General features: G+C 37.8%; 1 long non-coding RNA gene across 2 annotated transcripts; it reads left to right on the plus strand.

Moving 5' to 3' along the window:
• The first annotated feature begins 1,490 nt into the window (after window positions 1–1,490).
• LOC125678229 (uncharacterized) lies at window positions 1,491–19,909 on the plus strand. Of its 2 annotated transcripts, XR_008800446.1 has the most exons (5): window positions 1,491–1,733; window positions 1,903–2,028; window positions 2,125–2,284; window positions 7,486–7,651; window positions 19,608–19,909. It is a non-coding gene; the product is annotated as an uncharacterized LOC125678229 (long non-coding RNA). The 2 variants fall into 2 exon arrangements; XR_008800445.1 differs by having other exon boundaries at window positions 1,493–2,028.
• Window positions 19,910–23,238: the final 3,329 nt, after the last annotated feature.

Consider the following 23,238-nt stretch of genomic DNA (forward strand, 5'->3'; position numbering starts at 1 on the left):
TTGATGAAATAGAATATATTTTCTTTTATATTCTTCTGAGGACTTGGAAAATTAATATATTACAAAGAGTTTTGATAACTGATAAACGGTGAAATATCAGGAGCACAATTACAATATTTTGTACAGGGTAGAGTCCTTCAGAAACTTTGTTCTTGTCTCAATTTTTATAGAATTATGTAATGAGACATACTCACTGAATGTATAAAATTCAGACTATACAACACAATTTATTTGATGATTTTATATGAAATAAATTGTTTCCTCATAAGAACAAAAAGAATCATGAATAGGTTTCAAAATATATCCACCTTAAAGAAAATAAGTGTAAAACTTGATATCTAATTGTGACACAAAATAGCCCACCCTGTTTGTGTTTATTTTTAGCCATGTTAGTATATTTAGAGTGTACATTTCAGACAGCAATTCTCTTGATACCACACTTGTGATATGTAAAACTTATACGGTACCAATTTTGATGCACCAGATGCGCATTTCGACAAATAATGTCTCTTCAGTGATGCTCAACCGAAATGTTTGAAATCCAAAATAACTATAAAGTTTAGAGCTAAATATAGCCAAAAACAGCGTGCCAAAAAAAGTGGAGCCAAATTCGTCCAAGGATAAGAGCTATGCATGAGGGAGATCATCCTTAATTTTGAAATGAATTTCTAAATTTTATAACAGCAATTAAATATACATCCGTATTTTCAAACTAGTAACGAAGTACTTAGCTACTGGGCTGTAGAGACCCTCGGGAACTAACAGTCCACCAGCAGAGGCCTCGACCCAGGGGTCATAATGTAAAACTTATACGGTACCAATTTTGATGCACCAGATGCGCATTTCGACAAATAATGTCTCTTCAGTGATGCTCAACCGATATATATTAGTAAAAATAAGAAAGATACGATTTCTTAAAATTTGTAGGTGAAATGCAGCATTTCCCGTAAAATTTAAAACCTTGTGGGAGTTAAAGAATGTACCATTTGATGACATCCCTTTCATGGTAATTGGCTTTCCAACACGCCATTGCATGCATGGACCAGAACGCCATGCTAAAGAGAAAGCAAAGTACCACGCCAATCAAGTTAGTATCTTGTAGACTACCAGCATCCTGTATGTGATAGTGAAGTTTTATATGGTATACATATATGTATAGACGGTTTTGAACTTAAATAGTGTTGAAATTGGGCCTCAATTGAGAAAGACCCGGATGTACATGTAACACTGAATTTCTAAACATTATTTTTTAGGATTGACTTATGAATTCTTTTGTTTATATCCAAGAAATGAATTTAGAAAAACAAATTGCACACTTTAATATGAAAGCCATCATTATTATAAATATAGGTTAAAAAGGCAGCTTGCTTTTGATAAAAAGTGTGTGATTGTGTGTAGACCTCTTTAGGTGGCATTCCTCACAAACTCATGAGGTACTGATCTTGTTATGTGCATTTCACCATTTATTACACTAAGGTATTGAAGATGTAAATACATGTACTGTTTGGTTAACTGGTTGCATTTTTTTTTTTTTTTTTACCATGCAGTGATCATTTTCCCACCTATCAGTCAGTTAACAGGTTAAATCTTGCCATCCATAATTAATTCAGTAGAAGTTTCCAACTTTCAAAAATTTACATTAATTTTCCTTATATGCCCATAGATAATTTGCATACAAAATACCATTACACTATACATCATTGATTTTTCAGGCACGAACCAAATTTGTGAATGTACGTATGATGGAAATAGATGAAATTTTCAATAATAACAGAAATAAATATATGTAACGACGGAATAGGAAATGAAATAATATTGAAAAAAATTGTAATTTTTTTTATCGGTATTTTTGAAATGGTGAATATACACTTCTATTAATTTTGTAATGTAATGTTTGTGTAGGACAGTACTAGTAAGACCGACCACACATATACGAACAAGAAACGGCGGCTGCTACAGCAATCGAGGAAGCTAGGCTGTCCAGCCGTAGTATCGCTACGGACTGTAGTGAAATTCCCTGGGTTTAAGGTATGATTATCATTGTCAACACTTATGTTTGTCTTAATTTAGATCCATCATGTATGATGAAGAAATTCAGATAAAGTAAATTTTTCATATGTTCAGATTGATAGTACTGATTCCATATGGAGAAGAAAATTGATGGCTAAACGGCTGTAGACTACACTTTCAGACGATACAGACAGCGTGGAAAAAGTTTTTCAGATTTGTGTTTCTCTGCCTGGATGATCCTGTTTTGGATCACAAAAATCACATCGTGGGAGAGGTAATTTTAATATTGAAAGATTTATTAATTTGATGAAACAAGAGAAAAATTTAAGATGTAAAGTTTTACTTTAAAATGTTCATTTACAAGAATTGTTCATGTTCAATCATTATAAGACATAAAGATATATTTTTTTGACTGGGTCCAAGGATGACCTGCATTTTGTTAGACCCGTAATAACAAAACTGTAGCCTGCGGGTCAGGCAAGATACATTTTCCCCTATGACCCAGTTGATAAATGTTTTATTTTTTATATCCCCGCAAACATAGTTTTGGATGTATATTTTAATCAACATGTGTGTCTGTCTGTCCCTCTAGTTGTCTGACTGTCTGTCTGTAGGGATGATTTCCAATACATCTTGAGCAAAACTCAGTGGATCTTTGGTAATTTTGATTCCTCAAAAGAAAGTGATTCTTATTTACTGGATAAATCCATGAAGGACCATGCCTCTTTCCAAGGGTAGATAGTTATCGTAGTATATATATGTGACCGATCAACAGGGGATGCTTACTCCTCCTAGGCACCTGATCCCACCTCTGGTGTGTCCAGGGGTCCGTGTTTGCCCAACTATCTGTTTTGTATTGCTTATAGGAGTTATGAGATCGATCACTGTTCGTTATCTTCACCTTGCATATAAAAGAGAGTAGAAAATCTGTGGCTGGACCGGGAATTGAACCCGAGATCCCTGCATTACTAGTCACGTGCTGTAACCACTGAGCTATCCAGGCCGATATCCACGGTCCGTATAGCCCTAATTACTAAATTCCCTCTCCATAATTTGTCTTTGCCCTCGAAGACACACAATCCTTGTTCTGTTTGCCCCTGGCAGGAGTTTCACCTGCAAATGCAGGGGTGGTCAATGACAACAAATGTAGTATATAGGACAGAGGAGAAAATCTTTGATGGACCGAAAATCGAATCGGGGACCCCTGCATTACTAGTCAGGTGCTCTAACCACTGAGCTACCCAGGCCAATACCCACGGTCTGTCTAGCCCTAATTACTACATTCTTCCTCCTTAATGTGTCTTTGCCCTCGAAGACACACACAACTCAGGTTCTTTTTGCCCCTGACAGGACACCTGTAATGAATGTAGCTGAGCCTTAATAATTAACTCCGTATCCCTGAAAGGCAGGTCAGATATAGGGTTTGCTGGGTGACAAAGCTTATCTGGTATCCCTCAAAGGAGGTGTATATATCGTCCGGGAACTCGGGCTAGTTGAGCCTTGATAATTAACTCGGTATCCCTGAAAGGCAGGTCAGATATGGGGCTCGCTGGGTGGCAAAGCTTATCTGGTATCCCTCAAAAGTAGGTGTATATATCGCCCGGGAACTTGAGTTAGTTGAGCGTCGATAATTAACTCGGTATCCCTGAAAGGCAGGTCAGATAAAGGGATCGCTGGGTGGCAAAGCTTATCTGGTATCCCTCAAAAGTAGGTGTATATATCGCCCAGGAACTCGGGCTTGTTGAGCCTTGATTATTACCTCGATATCTCTGAAAGGCTAAATTCACATAGTGTTTACGAACCCCTCCCCCCAACGCCCCCTTAAACTAGATATGATGAGTGTTTAAATTAATCGATTAACAAGTAAGAACAAATGAGTATAAATAGCACTGTATACCCTATCTACTGTTTATTCACAAAAGAAAGTGTAGAGTAAAACTATTAAATGCTTATTAAAATGTAATAGCGTTGTGTGGTTTTTAACAGTCACTAGTCTTTTTCCTTTTTCGACTAATGTGTAATCGATGTCGGATGAGAGAAACTTACAGAAGACTCCTCCTAGCTTTTTAAATTTAGATTTTTATCCGAAATCAATCGTTTGATCTCGCACCTTACAGTTTCTGATATCTAATTTCTTACTGTTTTTAACATCTGGGAGAATTAGGATCTGATTATGTTAATTAGCTAATACTCTGTACAATTTCTATCAAATCGTACTTTTCTCCATATTTCCTTCATTGCTTTATTTCTTATATTTTCAATATTTGAGCTAATTAGGGTATAATTAGTAATCTTAGTTAGTAAAAAGTCCCAACAATTTTCTTTGCCGTCTTCATCGTAAACATATTTCTTTACAAAATATTATTCGACGTACGACTTATCTTTCTATCTATGATCAGGGGCAAGTAAATCGTGGGTCATCTGCTTTTGAGGGATCACCGTATAAAACACGCGTGTTCTTTTTCATTCTCTACCCATAGGTGTCACTGCTCGATAACACCTAACCGCCGCGGTGGACGAGAGGTTAGAGCGTTCGGCCCGCATGCGGAAGGCCGGGGTTCGAATCCCGGCCGCGACAGACCAAAATCGTTAAAACAGGTAGTGACAGTTCCATCGCCAAACGCTCGACATCAGGTGTGAATGTCACGGGTCCTCGGAGATGATCTTAAAAATGGATGACTCGTGTCACAGTAGGTGTGGCACGCTAAAGAACCCTCACTGCTCAATGGCCGTAAGCACCGAGCATAGGCCTTAAATTTGAAGCCCTTCACCGGTATTGGTGACGTCTCCATATGAGTAAAAATTATCGAGTGAGACTTTAAACTAGATACAATCTATCAATCAATCGATAACACCTGTCAATGCCGAAATTTCAAAATTTTTGTAAAACGCTTTGTAAATTCTTAAATCAAATTATGATCGAACCTTTTAAGATAAAGTTGTTTTATCGCTTGTAAACAATTTCTAAATTGTTGATTTTAATTAAAATGAATCAATTTTTTCCCGATTTTTGGTGTTATCTCATCTAAATTAATCATTCTAATTCTTAAATTCCATTCCGTTCTGCGTTTAGCAACACCCCCTTAAAAACGGATGTCCTGTGTCACAGTAGGTGTGGCACGCTAAAGAACCCTCGCTGCTCAATGGCCGTAAGCGCCGAGCATAGGCTTAATTTTAAGTCCGGCTTTCACCAGTCGTGAGTGAAAAATTCTCGAGAGATACGTTAAGCAAGATACAATCAATCAATCAATCGGAGTTTTACACGAAAGTGTTCTTGATGTGGGAGGACACCGAGGTACTCTGAGGAGACCCAAGTGTCCGATCTAATCAACCACGTCCGAGTATCGAGTCGTAGTGCATTGACCACAACGCTACCCGGACACTACAACACAAACAAATCTCTACGTACATTGCACTTTCTTTGACTGCTCGAGGATGAAAAACTCTGATGTACTCTTCATGCATCATACATCCAATTGGAACATCGCTCCGCCTTTTCCGTCAACTCGATGAAAATCGTCGGATATAGGCCCCTAAACACAACAAAGTTCATTGAGCAGTGAGGGTTCTTTAGCGTGCCACACCTACTGTGACACGGGACATCCGGGGCTTCTTAAAAGGTCATCTCCGAGGATCCGTGACATTTATACCTGATGCCGAGCGTTTGGTGATGGAACTGTCACTATCTGTTTTATTGATGTTGCGGCCGGGATTTGAACCCCGACCTTCCGCATGTGGGGCGAACGCTCTACTTTTAGACCACTGATGAGAAGTATTAATATGTCGATTCGATATTTCCCTCTGAACTCGAAATAAAAGACATCACAGAGTCGTTAACTTCTGCTTCATGCTTAAATAATTTATTGAAAGTAGACATTAACAGCAAACTGACAACTCAACTGTATGACAAACGCGATGATTTCAGCTTCTCCATCGTCAACTTCCCATATTTATGTAGCAATATTCCAATATCACCTGCATATGGTGTTTATATCTCCCAACTGATTCGATACGAAAGAGCTTGTTCTGCGAAGTCAGTTTTTAAATCGAGGCAAACTACTGACAAACAAGTTGATGGTACAGGAATTTCAACAGTCTCGATTGAAGTCAGCATTTCGCAAATTCTATGGTCGTTATAACGATCTAGTTCGTCAATACAACCTGTCATTGGGTCAAATGCTGTCTGATATGTTTCATACCGATTGTTAGGCCGTTCTTGGCACACTGATTTTGACTACGGATAACTGCGTTTACCTGATCTGGATGCAGGGCTCACGGCGGGTGTGACCGGTCGACAGGGGATGCTTACTCCTCCTAGGTACCTGATCCCACCTTTGGTGTGTCCAGCGGTCCGTGTTAGCCCAACTATCTCTTTTGTATAGCTTACAGGAGTTATGAGATTGATCACTGTTCGTTATCTTCAACTTTTATTAATATAAGTTTTAAAACTTGTTTCTATTATTGTCGTAAAAATAATCATAAAGCTTAAGATAATTTTATATAATGAATACGGATATGATTTTAAGTGCCTGATCTCAATTTAGATTTGTTTTTAAAATGTTCAATGACTTCAAGGTCATCAATAGTTTGCCATTAACTAGTCAATAATGTTGCTATACCTGTTGTAAGAAGATCAATCTTGTGAGGTTGTGCCTAGTCGTTGTCTGGTTCTTCGAGTTGTCTTTCGTCTTTTCTTTCCTGCGAGTCCCGTGGGGATCCGGGTTATAATAGGTCCTCAGTACCCCTTGCTTGTCGTAAGATGCGATTAAATGGGGCGGTCCTTCGGATGAGACCGCAAAAAAACCGAGGTCCCAAGTCACAGCAGGTGTGAAAGACGAAGATAACGAACAGCGATCAATCTCATAACTCCAATAAGCAATACAACATAGAGAGTTGTGCAAACACGGACTCCTGGATATACCAGAAGTGGGATCAGGTACCTAGCAGGAGTAAGCATCGACACCCGCCGTGAGCCCTATATCTTGATCTGGTAAACGGAATTAACCGTAGTCAAAATCAGTGTGACAAGAACTGTAATCTGACACAGCTCAGACAGCATTTGACCCAATGATAGGTTGCTTTGGCAAACTAGATCTTTATAACGACCATAGAATTTGCGAAATGCTCACTAAACGAGAGTTGTTGTCTTTGGTGATCTGGCCTGGAGGTTATAAAACTTTTACCGTACTCATACTCAAAGTCGTACTATGTGCTCCGATGAGTACCATTCTCAAAACCGAGATTATAAAACTCTTTGAGTACGTTCTCCACTGAGTCGGAAATTGATGCTGTACTCAAGAACCGGTATTGGAAATCTTCAGACATTTAAGGTCAGATTGTTTTACATGTTAACATAAAGTACTATATCGGGGGCTCCTATACATGTGATACATGTTTACATATTTACATGTCAATATAACATAACGCTAAAACGTCAAAATATATCATCGTCTGTTGTAATCAATTTACAATTAGACTTAGGGAAAATGGAGGAGAAACAAAAGATTAAACGGAAATGGATGGAGAATGAGGAAACTGCCCTCGTCCAATATGTTTTGGAGAGGAAGGAAGAGCTTTTTGGAGACATGAAGGGGCGGGATCAAAGAAAAAGGCGGCGTTAAAGCGGGAGAGATGGGACGAGGTATGTCAAATGCTAAACTCGTAATTATACTTTTTTCATAGACTTGGATACAATGATAGTACAAGTTATATATATACTATATATGGTCCATATATTAACATGCTTTTAATTTTATAATTAATTCAATATAGCTACCTATCATTTTAAGTTAATGTGTTAACCGTGTATAACATGTGTTAATACGTCTGCGATTTCACTACTTGAAAACAATCAACGATATCGCGATTGCGGTTGCTATACATAGCTGCCATATTGTTAACATGTCTTCTTTTGCGTCCGCAATACTCCGATCCAACTTATAGCTGGGGGAAAAAAACCAACAACCTATAGCTAAAAACAATCCCCCTAATTGTACATATAAGTAATAAATGCAACAATTAAAGAATAAAAACATATAGTGTACTTCAAATTTCTGCATTTTGTTTCAATTTACATAAAAAATCTCAGTATGCAAAAATCAATTATTTGAAATATGAAACCCCTACCATTTTCTCAGGAATTGAATGGCACATGCATTTTACCTGAACATTTAAGGAGTGATATCCTTTGCGATTCACATAATCAACTTCATTCTGCTTCGGGTTTTTTTTTTTTATTCCTATTTGTGTTCCATCTATGCATCCTAGTATATTAGGAAAGCCTGGCATATAAACATTGAATCACAGGTATCAGAATTTTAATTTAGTCAATAAATAGCTAGATTTAAAAAGAAAAAAATAATAACAGTTATACATATAAATATGAATATATACATAAAAGATTCCTATACCTTGTGGATGTGGTTGAACAAACAAAACAGGTATAGTAACCATGCATTATGATTAATATGTATAGTAAAATTATATTTCTAAACAAAACAAAAAGAATAGAAACAGCAAAAGTTTATTTCATCATCCAAATAATGTTCATTTCTCTGGTAAAATCCATTTCCAATTATGTTTCTGTAATATAGATGATCTCATTTCAGTGTGCACTTTCGTGAAAATTATATGGTAGATCCGCTCGCATCTAAGCGGATCTAACATCGTCCGAAGCTTGCATAATATCCCTTGTTATTATTTCTCCAATTTCATAAATACAGCACGATATGTGTTAATTTTTACAGCTGTTACATCATCAAACAGAATCTTACAAAAAATAAAACGTAGAAACCCGCCTATGACTTCTTATTTCGAGGTTCATTGTTTACTACAAAAAGAAATTACACACTGGGCTTGCGCAAACATATTTCCTTAGTGACAACCGGAAGTAAACATTGTGTACCTACCTGCAATGGTAGAGAAGGCACGTTTTGTTCTTGCAGCATCGTTTACTGTAGGAAATGTAATGAACCTTCGTCTCAGATTTGAAATATGGGCAGAAATGTCTCGTATACATATACCAGCGGTGCTGCGGGAATGTTTATGGAATCCCCGATTAACAAATGAATTGCACCAGTCGCGAGTAGCTGAAGGGTTGGGAGGGGGGGTTGTTGCGTTTCGTAGGGTGTCTCAGATTTGGAAGTAGACTGAGTATATAGTAGATTGTCTGAGGGCGAAACCTACAACGATCAAATATTACGTCCTCCTCAAACACTTCCAGTGGATTTCAACGGTCTCTGAATAGCCTGTGGCGTCTTTGTTGTTGGTTTTGTAGAAGCAGGCGGCGATGAATCCGTCTATGCGCCGCCATGTTTGTTTTGAGTACAACTCTGAGCATGCCCCAAAGCAGACTCGAGAAATCTTGAGTATGTACTCCATTTGAATATGAGAATGATGTTGTATAAGTTTTATAACTTTGACTTTTGAGTACAAGATTGAGTTTGAGTATAATTGATTGAATATTGTTTTACGTCCCTCTCGAGGATATTTCACTCATATGGAGACGTCACCACTGCTGCAAAATTTAGGCCTATGCTCGGCGCTTACGGCCATTGAGCAGGGAGGGATCTTTATCGTGCCACACCTGCTGCGACACGGGACCTCCGTGTTTGCGGTCTCATCCGAAGGACCGCCCCATTTAGTCGCCTCTTACGACAAGCAAGGGGTACTGAGGACCTATTCTAACCCGGATCCACACGGGATGAGTTTGAGTATGAGAATGTGCTCAAAAAAAGTTTAATAACCTTTAGGCCAGGTCTTCTAACAGTCTGTCGGAAGTCATTGTGCTCCTTTGTTAGCTAACCTTTTTTTTATATTCATTTGAAGCAGAATTTACTAAGAAATTTCTACGTGAAAAGAAAACAAATATCTTGTTGTGGCATTCAATTCGACAGTAAGATATATCAACGACGTTTTATCTATTAAAAATAATAAATTCCATATGTCGATTCAATCAGTGTACTCGAAACGAAAGACACCACTTCTGATTCATACTTAGATATTTCATTGAAAGTAGATATTAACGGCAAACTAACAACTTTATTTTATGACAATCGAGATGATTTCAACTTCTCCATCGTTAACTTCCCATATTTATGTAGCAATATTCCATTATCACCTGGCTATAGTGTTTACATCTCTCAACTGATTCGATATGCAAGAGCTTGTTCTGCGTATGGTCAGTTTTTAAACCGAATCAGGCTAATGACAAAGAAGTTGATGGTGCAGGGGTTCCAACAGTCTCGTTTAAAATCAGCATTTCGCAAATTCTATGGTCGTTATAATGACCTAGTTTGCCGATACAACCTATCATTGGGTCAAATGCTCTCTGACGTGTTTCATACCGATTGTTAGGCCGTTCTTGGCACACTGATTTTGACTACGGATAACTCCGTATACCTAATCAAGAGATTGATCACTGGTTGTTATCTTCGCATTTCTGTGACACTACCAGCCTCTGTATATTCATATTGTTGATAGTTGTGACCGGGGGTAATCTGTCTGGTATTTTACCAACCATTTTTAAGCAAGCCTCTATTACAGGACCAATCCTTGTTGTACTAACTTGGTTACTCAATAGTGTGTGCACACAAGTTTGGAGTTCAGGCATGTATTTCAAAGAATGTTCATCAAATAATTTCTCCAGATTACTTTGCTGTTCATCAAACATTTCCTATCTACTTCTCTTTGGTATTCCATTTCTGCAAGTCGTCTTCTTAATTCTTGGTTTTCAAGATCTAAAATGTTATTTTTATCTTTCAAAAGTTGGCACCTTTCATCCTCTTTATTTTTAGTGACTGTTCCAACTTTGACATTTTGTTTCAGAAGTAGGCTTTTCTCATTCTTGTTCTTTTGAGTTCAGCTGAATTTTTACTTTAATTTTCCCTGATAGATATGTACTTTTTTCATCTTCAAGATTAGATATTTCCATATCTGTCTGATTTCTTTGAGAATCAGGAGAACAAGAAAAGGGCAGACGGAACACTCCAACATTTCTACACCTTTTCAATTTTACATTTCTCTTAGCAATCCTTTTTACCTTCCTATAGTTAGAGTTAAAATTTAGTAACAAACTTGATGTTTTCCCCTTGTCAAATAAATCACTGGCAACTTCTGTTATAAGTTTAGTTGCAAGCATCAAAACTATAAATCACTGTTTTTCAGTGCAAGTGACATCGTCTTTCCATTCGTTCTCCAAAAGAAATAATGTATAGGTGGCTTTATCTAAATGGGCACAATCAACTTTCTTATTTTCAGTGTAAACATCACCAGAAAAGAGTCGTGTGTGACCATATATATCAGTCTGAGTATGAATCGTACCAGTTACTGTCATTGATGTCCCTGGCTCCGGGGTATTCCTTCTTCTGAGTTTGGTTTGGTTACTTTTCAAATAAATACACCATTGCTAATCAAATTAATAAATGAAAAGTCGAAATTGAAAATTAGGTATGGAACAAGTTAAAGAAACACAGCACCATAATTCATTAAAAATAAAAAAATATATATACGCTACGTTAAGCTAAAAAAAATCAATGAAAGTGCCATTTTCCACGCTTTTTAACCAGGTTTAAGGACAGAAAGGAAAATGTCAAAACGTAAACAAATCGGGTAATACTACATGTAAACTATTTTTAACTAAATTTCTAAACTGTTGGGGATCTAGGTTAGAGCAGGTCCTTATTATCCGTTTCTTGTCGAAAGTGGCAACTAAATGATGTGGTCCCGGGCCTAAATTTTGCAGCCTTTCACCAACAATGGTGAACTCTTCATATGAGTGAAATATTATCGAGCAGAATATTAAACAGTATATACAATCAACCAGTATGTTAGAACTTGTAATAAATTCTTTCTAAGTCACTTCTTCAGTAGGAGGACAATCAGACTCGGACACAAACTTTTCTGTAATGGATGAAGATGACTAAATAAATGCAAACCAACATTATTAACAATGGTCGGTTTTAAATCTTATAGTGTATCGTTATCAATGTTGATGCCTTAAAATTTGCAACACAAATAATTCTTTATTGAACAATGTCATTTGCATCAGTATGGAAATAGCATTTTATTTGGAAATTTGTCATCTCCAGCAGCTAAAATTACAACAATAAAATTCCTATTTATAAATAAAGTGAAATAGATTTAGGTCACCTGAGTTTACTTGCTATTGCAATTGGTTGTCGTCCGGCGTTAACAATTTAACATTTTTAACTTCTTGATAACTACTATTTCAATTCTTTTCAAATTTGGTATGAAACATCTTTGGAACTGAAACAGGGGGAGGGGGGGGGGGGGCAAACATTGTAAATTTCTGGATTCCTGCACCCCAGGGGCTTAGGGACGGGGCAAAAATTTACCAATTTTCAAAAATAGTTTTCTCTACAACCGCACATGTTTAAGAAAAACTAAATGCAGTGATGTAGAGCAGGAAGGCCTCTACCAAAATTGTAAACTTCATGATCCCCTAGGTAGGGGTTCAGACCCCAGGACAGAGCCAAACTTACTATATGTTATTTATGTGTAAAACACTTAAATAACATCTTTAGAGTCCTTTACCAAAATTATAAATTTGATGATCCCCGGGTAGGTAAATGTACACTATCTCGAATATTACATCTGTCAATTAATGGTGGCACCGGGCAATACTCTCAGAATGCTTGTTAATAATATTTTCGTGAGGAATAAAACATTTGCTGGATCCTGTCATGTATCTCTATTTGTAAGAGGTTTTGTGAAGAAACTACCTTTGCCTAGGGCCAAACTTATTATATAGTATTTATGTGTAAGTTTATTGTGTAAAATCTAAATGCATACTTAGGAATAGCAGAAGAGGATGTACAAAAAATAGTGAATTTCTTAACCAAGGGTTTTGACTTTAGGATGGGTCCAAATTAGTCATGAATATCTTTTAATGTTAATACACCTACTATATTATATAAAGTCTTTCATCAATGTATGCACTTTTGAAGTGTAACGACTGTTGGATGTATATTATATAATCTATGGTATGACACCAAGAAGGTATTTACCCGGTACCTATGAGGCTCGTTACAATAATTGGGTTCGAAGGTACCTATCTATGTCAGTGAAGAAAATGTATAATAGTTAATACAATAATGATAGTATCAAAAACACAAGTATAGTCACAGTTCAATTGCTCGGCTAAAATGTCTTAGTAATAAAACACTGGTGGGAATCCGGTGCTACTAGGTGTCCGGTGTAACTAGGTGTCCGGTTTACGTGCTACAGGTGTAGTCTTTGTCGAACACTACGACTAGTCTAGTATACTACCAGATTATAATGGCAAAGTCTGGATCTCCGACTCTATGATCAGGATTACAACCTGAACTAATTGAATTATGTATAAAATCCACCCCCAACATATATAGCATATCATACATAAAGAACATTGTTAAATTAAGTACGATATCTAAGTAACTCGGTGCGAGGTGCTTGTGCACCGACTCTAAAACTACTCCGTGCGTAATATACTAAAGTCCACCACCCTAAAGCTATAACACCGTCATAGACTATATATTCAATGAAATAGGGATATATCATACACATGCCATGCAAATCTACCGCTATCAAGTATACATTCATACATGATATAATTAATCAATTCTAAATTCAACGCACCTGAAATGTGCGGTGACGGTGCAACTTTGCACCGGTCTATAAAATTATAAGTTTTCTAATGTATCGTTGAAATAACGATAACTTCAATACTAAATATAAACTAAAATGTTAAATATTAACTAACTGGAAGAGACCTTTGCGTGTCTCCCAGGGACAGAACCCCCGAGTGCACCGACTATCAAAATTCACGTGAACAATTAATATTGGAGTTCTAAGTACTCAATAAATTTACTATACTTTAATTCTCTAAAATTCCCTTTCTTGTACTATCTAGATAATTTAAATCTGCTACGTATTTTAATACTTAAAGTATTGCTAAAATAAAAGAAATACCTCAACTTCGGTGCAGCAGTCAGTGCCAAACTTCTAATGGAATATATAATGCAGAATTCTGTCGCCGCGGACTATGATTCGCGGTATTTATATCTTGACGCAATGGTGCAGCTGATTACGTCATGTACTGCACATAAAACTCCTAAAACATGCTTTTCTCAATAAAGTGAGATCTTTTGACTTGCTAGTATAATTCATATATAACTTGTTAATTTATCTATGATTTTTAATGTAATCTAAGCATTTTATCTATAAAGTTTTATTTCTAAAACTATCGACGTGTCATTCCTAAATCCGGAAAATATCGGTCTCTATCATACGGATTCTGTAATTGTCGTGCGAAAAGCATTTCCCGTCTGTACATCTAATGACATCCAGGTAATGAACAAAAGAGAATTTTTAACACTTTTAAGTTATATGCTTACTCCTCCTAGGCACCTGATCCCACCTCTGGTGTGTCCAGGGGTCTGTGTTTGCCCAACTATCTATTTTGTATTGCTTGTAGGAGTTATGAGATTGATCACTGTTCGTTATCTTCACCTTGCATCAGACTTAAATTCTATCGGAATCATCCTAATAAAAGTGTATCTCACAGGAGCAACACTGCCCCCACCTAAGATGGTCCCCAAACCAAAGCTAAAGTAAAATGTGATGTTAAAAACAAAACTAGTATTTGCGTTCAAGTACTATTTAATTTAGGGTTAATAATCTTTTAATCTATAAAAATGGCCTGAAGAGAGACGTCGCTTCTCCATTCTCCAACTCTGGGTGGGAGAGGGTGACAACCTCCCCCGACTATGCAGGCTGATCTCCCTGGAACGTCCACGGTTGTTCCTATCTGCAGCGACACTAATAATAAATCGGTCCATACCCCTAATATACTGTTCCAGTTCATCCTCTGCTTCGCGACCAGAGAGGCCATCACTGCGCCGCATGACATCCATGCCGGCGGGACGTACTATAACGTCCCAAGCAACTAGAGTGGTTGTCCCGGCGGAAGAAAATCATCTGGCAGACGTAGGCAAATCCGGAATGTTCTAGGATATGCCTTTTCACAAGAAACTTCCTGTCGAATTCCTGTGAACTTTTGCATACACCACACTTGAATAACCCTCCATCATCTGTTCTCGACATTCTAAAATTTGATTATATACTAAGTGTAAATATAAATATATATGATGTATTTGTTCTGTTCTATGAACAACCTTGGTGCGGCAAATCTACATGGCATAAAAATATCCAACTAAGAGGGACAGGGCACTATAAATTCTAATAGAGTGAAATCCCATCAACACATGCTGTCTTAATTAAAGTAACTTTAGAACTAGTGTTTGTCAAGGAGGAATTCCATTTATAATACATGTACTACTAGTTAAACTCAGTTTTCTCACCCAGTTCCGGCATGAGTCCAAGAGAACTGTTAATATTAAAGTAACTACGGGGTGTTAGGAGACCCAGTAACCCGTGAGTTGTCCCACAGACTTACCTGAACATTCCGCTCTACTTGGTCTTTATAGAATCACTGTATAATCACAATCGGTTGGAAACAAGCGTCTGGCTTCTTCTAGCAATCGTACAAAGATGTCTCTTGGCGGGAACTATCATCCGGGCTCCGGACGCGGTCCGCCAAACAGGTCGTACTGGGGAAGACTCCCCAGATACTACACTTTGTTTCAAGCATCTATTCTAGTATCCATCATCTAGGCATTAAAATGTCCTCAACGCGTGCAAACTACGCTACTAAACTATTCTGCTCATGATCCTGGGGGGCCCTCCCAAAGCGTGAACTTGGCCAATCTAACCTAGCATCATTTTCCAGTATATTATCAGAGGCCAAAGGCTCATGAGGGGGATGCACCCATACATTGTACCTCAACTGAAATCTATAAATCTACTCTTCCCTAGAAAACGTTCAACTACTCAGAGAATTCATAGGATTATGAGGGATGCACCTTGGGCTAATGTAATTCTGTATAATCTTTTCATAATGTAGTATGTCTCCATAAATACTACATTTTAACGTACAAGTACATGTATTATGGTCAACAATATTTATCTTTCATAATGTTAACTAGGAACCACATCGATCCCTCCTATCTCAATATAAGCTTCATTTGCTTTAGCCTAATTTGATCTTTTCTGAAACCATACAGGAGCATTATTCACCTCTATATGGAGCTAACTTTTCTACCGAACCGATCAATGACGAAACACTACGCTTTAACCAGTCTCGGCTTTCATAGACTCGCCGGAATGATTTCCCTTGTTGACTTCGGTTACTCGGACCGATTTTACTCGCTGACTGTCCGCTAAACGGTAGGATTCAAGCCTAACAGTTAGCATTTCTGCTGCGTTTAAGTCACTAGGCCTGGCCTCTCTTAAGCGTAACTTTATCTCGCTGTCCGATAAAGCGTCAATGAAATGGTCTAAAGACAAAATATCTATCAAACTTTGCTGAGCACCAGGATAAGCCTGTCTCGTAAGTTTTCTAATAGAAGTTGCTAATTCCGAGATACTTTCGTTTCTTCCCCTAATTCTGGTTTGTAATCTAGATCTAAATATTTCTGCTCGACTCTCAGAACCGTATCTGTTCTGTAAAACCTCTTTCACTTTCGTAAAATCTCGTCTTTGAACGGGCGACAATTCATTTAACAAAAACAAAGCTCCTCCGGTAAGACTACTGGCTAAATATAGCGCCCTCTGGGTCATATCCCATATATTTATTTCCGACACTATATCGAATTGTGCCAAATATTTATCTAAATCGCCAGTTCCGTCAAATAGCTGGGGTTTTATTTTGACAGAATGACTGGGTTCTCTAAATTGGAAATCGCTACGTGCGGGTTCAGGTGTATGAAACAAGAATTGTCTATTCTCGTTTCTGTTTTCAGGGAGAATATCTCCTCTATTTAGTAAAAAGTCAGGTCCTTGAACTCCTATAGGACTAGAACACCTAGATCTATTTAGTTGCGTTTTCGGTAATTTTCTTTCTATGTCTTCCATGCGGTCGAACATGTGCTTTTCGAAACATGACAATCTACGCTCTAACAAATCTACTATCGTAGCAGCACCGACTTCTGGTGCCGACGAACGTTCATGTTCTGGAATTTCTAAATCAACTATATCACGCGGTGGCGGTGTCGACTGCTCACTATTTCCCGCCTGTGATACTTCATTCAATTTGAAAGTAAGTCAAGCGGGGTATTCGAGATACAGATATTTTACTGTTTATAGTTACTTTCATCCAACACTCGTTACAATTGGTGGCAGCGGTGGGATGCTTTTCTCAATAAAGTGAGATCTTCTGACTTACTAATATAATTCATATATAACTTGTTAATTTATCTATGATTTTTAATGTAATCTAAGCATTTTGATTATAAAGTTTTATTTCTAAAAAAGAACTATTGACGTGTCGACGTGCCATTCCTAAATCCTAAATACGGATTTTGTAATTGTCGTGCGGAAAGCATTTCCTGTCTGTACATCCAATGACATCCAGGTAATATCGTATCTTCCTTAACGTCTCGCTCGAGAATTTTTCACTCATATGGAAACGTCACCAAGACCGGTGAAGGGCTTCAAATTTAGGCCTATGCTCGGCGCTTACGGCCATTGAGCAGTGAGAGTTCTTTAGCGTGGCACGCCTACCTTGACACGGGTCATCCGTTTTTAAGATCATCTCCGAGGACCCGTGACATTCACACCTGATGCTGAGCGTTTGGCGATGGAACTGTCACTACCTGTTTTAACGACTTAGGTCTGTCGCGGCCGGGATTCGAACCCCGGCCTTCCGCATGCGGGCCGAACGCTGTAACCTCTCGCCAGGTAATAAATAACGGAGAATTTCTAACACTTTTAAGTGATATCTGACTTGAACTCTATCGTAATCATCCTATTATCTCATGGGCGCAACAGAGGGCATTGAAGATTTAAGAATACATCACGAGCCTTGTTTACATGACAGAATTAATTGCGAGTGCTGTATCGCACTCAACAAATGATATTCAAAGTTTGGTTGACCATAAGAAATACTTTAGTTAAGCATTGTAAAAAAATAAAATGTGAAACTTCAGCTCAAATCGCTTCCACGCCCCTTTAATGTTAATAGACATATTATGTAAAACTTTTCATCAGTGTATGCACTTTTGAGGGCACTGAAGTTTTAAGAACACATCTTGTTGTATACTGTTGCTGAACATTAGAATTAGCTTAGATATTCAGAACAGGAATTTTTTTCTAGATTTCATAGTCCTTGGGAGTAGTGATACTTTTCAGGTCACTCAGGTGACCGATAAGGCCTGTGGGCTTCTTGTTGGATTTTACATGTGTGCGCGTGCGTGTTTATATGATATGGTATATTTAATTAATGAATGCTATTGTTTAAACTGTATATGCCCCCTAAGGACCCTTGATTGGTAATCATTAAAAGGCCTATGAAAGGTGAAGATAACGAACAGTGATCAATCTCATAACTCCTATAAGCAATACATAAGAAAAACAGAGTTGTAGCCCTGACTGGATTTGTTTATGGAGTGACGGGTTGGAAGCACAGGGGCTCGGTTGTCAGATATTGAAGATTTGTATTATTTGTTCCCGAATAATAAATTGAAGTTTTGCATGATTTGTGTCCGAATAATAAATTATATAAATAAAATCCACCACCAAAATCCGCCTTTTTCGAGGTTTTAAAAAAGGTGTATCATGTGTACATTAAAAAAAAGTAAAGGGACGACACCCGCCATCTTGGATGCAAACTTCCGTTGCTTTCGATAAGTAGGGGCAGGTATCGAGGATGTTTCGGGTCACTGGATCTTTAATACGGCATGTAGACATAAGCAGACGATAGGGAGAAGTCGTTGGATCTTTTTCCAACGTAGATCTCGCCAGAAACCGGTAGGCAGAGAGTAGAAATTGTTAAAAACAAGCCGTGAATCGAGGGCCCCCCAGAAATCCAAGATGGTGAGTGTCGTCCCTTTACTTTTTTTAATGTACACATGATACACCTTTTTTATTCGGGAACAAATAATACAAAACTTCAATATCTGACAACCGAGCCCCTGTGGTTGGAAGACTTTATCACTTCTTTGAGATGGCGGCGCCGTAAGTATTGATAAAATTCAATGCAATAATCGTAAGGAAAAATGACTGCATAAGATTTAAGACAATCTTAACCAAGACATTTTGAAGAAAAAAGGGGGATATTAGCGAACGGCCCTTGGTTATATCTTCTTATATATACAGGTACAATAAAGTTCAAACTTTTTAAACGTAACACAACATGGAAAATATCTATTTATTGACTGTTAAACATGGCCTATTTAAGCAGAATGAGGAAAGAGTCTTAAGTCGCGCGTGCCTGTCATTTCGCATTGGTGCGAGTGAAGATTACATGTAAAAATGGAAAATCATACCATAGGCATATACATTCTTTCTGTATAACAATAAAGTAGATAAAATGGTCGAAAAAATGGGTTTAAAGCATCGCTTTCAACGCTGTAGGCCTACTGATAAACACGATCGAAGTGTTTGAGGTAAGTACGGGTCTTTGAAATGCGGTGACAAACCTGATTGATCAAAATATGTCTACAACACTCTTACAAATGTGTTTTTTGGTTTTTTTGCAGAAATAGTGTGTATCCATGAGAAAATCGATATAAAACTCGCAGATCTTGTGTTTGGTTTACTTCGGAGACGAGCCCTCGATTATGACGTTGTATACGATGCGAAATGGACAGCAACTGAAACTTTTCATAGTGGAAAAGTTTCATAGCTAGTGGATTAACCTTTTAGATAGATCAGTCTAGCTAGTTGGAAGGTCATGCATCTAACGCTACCACAGATAGGTTTTATAAATATTTAGTTGCAGTGCATACTAGTGTGATTGTTGGTGTTAAAATTGTATAGATAAATACTACCAATGTACTGAGGAATCACATGCACTTATTTCAATAAGCGAGAGTACAGAAGACAATTCAATGGATTACATAGAGGGTTGATTAATTGTTTTACGTCCCATTGAGTTTTTAAACGAACAAAGGTTGACAGATTGTCTTATTTCCAAAGGTGTAGAGTTCCACTCAGCTATCGCTACTGGGACAAAAGATGATTTGTACGTATTTTATCGACACCAGGGAATGCAATAATTTTGTGACTGTCTGGTAATTTGACTCATGTGAACGTATATTTGGTAATGTGCTTTTGAGATAGTCAGGAACCATAAAGTGGAGCCCTTCGTCCATCAATAAGCGGCTCCCACCCAGTTTCTAAATAAAGAGAGTCTTGTTATGCTATAGAGTAAGACCGGTTACTATTCGTGCAGCTGCTAGTTGTAGTTTTTCAGAATCTTGCTTTGAACACCCAACACATACTTCAAATGCATATTTCAAATGAGGTATCGTGATTGATTAAATATTGTTTAACACCCCTTCCGAGAATACTTCACTCATATGGAGTCGTCACAGGTCATTATTCAATTGCTGATGGATACCATATCGGCATACAGCCTACACAAGCTCGACATATTTTCAGCTACATCATTGCCATTTATCAAAAATAATAATGGAACTAGTACGAAACTCCAGCATTTACAGTTACACATTGTATTGATTGATTGTATCTTGTTTAGCATCTCTCGATGAAGGGCTCCAAATTTAGGCCTTTGCTCGGGTTTGAGCAGTGAGGGTTCTTTAGCGTGCAACACCTACTGCGAGACGGAATATTCAGTTTTATGGTAATCTCCGAGGACCCGTGACATTTACATGCGATGCCGAACGTTTGGCGATGGAACTATCACGACCTGTTTTAACGACTGAGGTCTGTTGCGGCCGGGATTCGAACCCCGGCCTTCCGCGTGCGGGGCGAACGCTCCAACCTCTAGACCACCGCGGCGGTGTTAGACATTGTATGTCTGTGTGAAACTCTTTGGGTTCTGAAACTCAAACAACGTTTGAACCACTGGAATAAATGACTGCTAATACCATATGATTGTAAGTCCCTTATGCCATACCCGATCAAAAGTTTGTGACAAATTACAGAAAATCTTACAATTTTCCCTCGTCTATGGTTTTGGCTAAGCTATCAAAAGTCTCAATAAGCTGACACACAGTAAGAACCGGCTTGATAATTGTATTAAAAGAGAGAGAGAGAGAGAAAGAGAGACCATTTAAATGCAAGGTGAAGATAACGAACAGAGATCAATCTCATAACTCCTACAAGCAATACAAAATAGATAGTTGGGCAAACACGGACCACTGGACACACCAGAGGTGGGATCAGGTGCCTAGGAGGAGTAAGCATCCCCTGTTGACCGGTCACACCCGCCGTGAGCCCTATATCCTGATCAGGTAAACGGAGTTATCCGCAGTCAAAATCAGTGTGCCAAGAACGGCTTAACAATCGGTATGAAACACGTCAGACAACATTTGACCCAATGCGAGGTTGTACTGACGAAGTAGATTGTTATAACGACCATAGAATTTGCGAAATGCTGACTTCAATCGAGACTGTTGAAATCCCTGTACCATCAACTTGTTTGTCAGTAGCTTACCTCGATTTAAAAACTGACTATACGCAGAACAAGCTCTTGCATATCGAATCAGTTGAGATATATAAACACCATATGCAGGTGATAATGGAATATTGCTACATAAATATGGGAAGTTGACGATGGAGAAGCTGAAATCATCCCGTTTGTCATACAGATGAGTTGTCAGTTTGCCGTTAATGTCTACTTTCAATAAAATATCTAAATATGAAGCAGAAGTGGACGACTCTGTGGTGTCCTTTATTTCGAGCTCACAGGGATATATCAAATCGACATGTGAATGAAAGCTATCATTGTTAATAAACAAAACGTCATCGATATATCTAAAAGTCGAATTGAACGCCACAGCGAGAGATTTTTTCTTCTCATGTAGAAGTTGTTGAATAAATTCTGCTTCATATGAATATAAAATCAGGTCAGCTAACAAAGGAGCACAATTCGTGCCCATGGATATTCCAACAGACTGTTGGAAGGCCTGATCACCAAAGACCACGAAGATATTGTCAATGAGGAACTCTAGCATATTTTTTATTTCAGCTTCAGAGTACTTGTGCGTGGAATCAGAGTGGTGTTTAACAAAGTATGTTTTTGAATGACTCATCACTAGATATGAATATTTCCGTTTTTGTTGAAGAAGCAACTGTCTATGATGTCAAAAAGTCTAGTCTTTAATTTATCGTGAGGAATGGTCGTGTATAGTGTTGAAAAGTCATAGGTTTTAATGTTATTGATTTGGGGAAAATTCTGCGATTTCAAGTTTACTAAAAGTTCTTTAGAATTTCTTAGAATCCACATTTGATTAACACCACTTCTGGCATATGTAGTCGCACAGTAAGTTTGAAGTTTCTCCTTCACAGCTGTTAACATTTTCGTGAGGAGCAAAGATAGGGGCTTGGTAGAGCACTTACTGGATCCAGCAATGTATCTTTGTGTGTAAAGGTTTTTAAGTAGTTGAGGAATCCAGTATAGGTACGGTAACTCATATTCATTCGACCCATTGACTGGAATATTAAATGTGCCTAAAACAGAAGCATGGTTTTGAAGAATTTCATCTTTTCAAAGGGCAGTTGGAGTATAAGTATGATTACCAAAATTGGAATTAATGCCAAGTTCGTTTAAAATACAGTTGTGATAATGAGCCTTACAAACAAAGACAATGTTGTTACTAGCTTTGTCAGCTGGAACCAAAACATATACCTCATGTAACCTATCTAATTCTTTTATCACTTCTGGTTTACTAAACACAGAAGGATAGATGGTACGTAGTTTTGTTTTCATGTGTCTAATGCGGGATTTTAATATCCCTCTTATGCTTTTAGCCCATTCTGACAATGTATCAAGTTCTTCTTTTTCATATTTAGCCCATCGTCTGGCATAATCTTCGACAGAACTCATAATAGAGATGAAGTTCTGTCGCCAATTAAAAGACCGAGGTTCTCTGTGTTTAGGACCTTTAAAAATAAGTGATTTGAGGTCCTCATTTTCAACTATATCAACATCACCAGTAATGACATGTCCAGCTGGACTGTAGTTGAAAGAAGATGAAGAACATGTTGGTGGATTACGTATAAGATGGTCTAAATCTAGGCACTGCAAAGTTTGTTTATAATTAAAAAGTTTGGAAGCAATAGTAGAAGTATAGCTGTAGAAAATACAGGGTGTAGACGTGAACTTGAAATAAGTTGGAATACACGACTGAACCCTTTTATGAC

Source organism: Ostrea edulis, chromosome 2, assembly GCF_947568905.1.
Source record: "Ostrea edulis chromosome 2, xbOstEdul1.1, whole genome shotgun sequence".
In the NCBI taxonomy this organism is placed as follows: domain Eukaryota; kingdom Metazoa; phylum Mollusca; class Bivalvia; order Ostreida; family Ostreidae; genus Ostrea; species Ostrea edulis.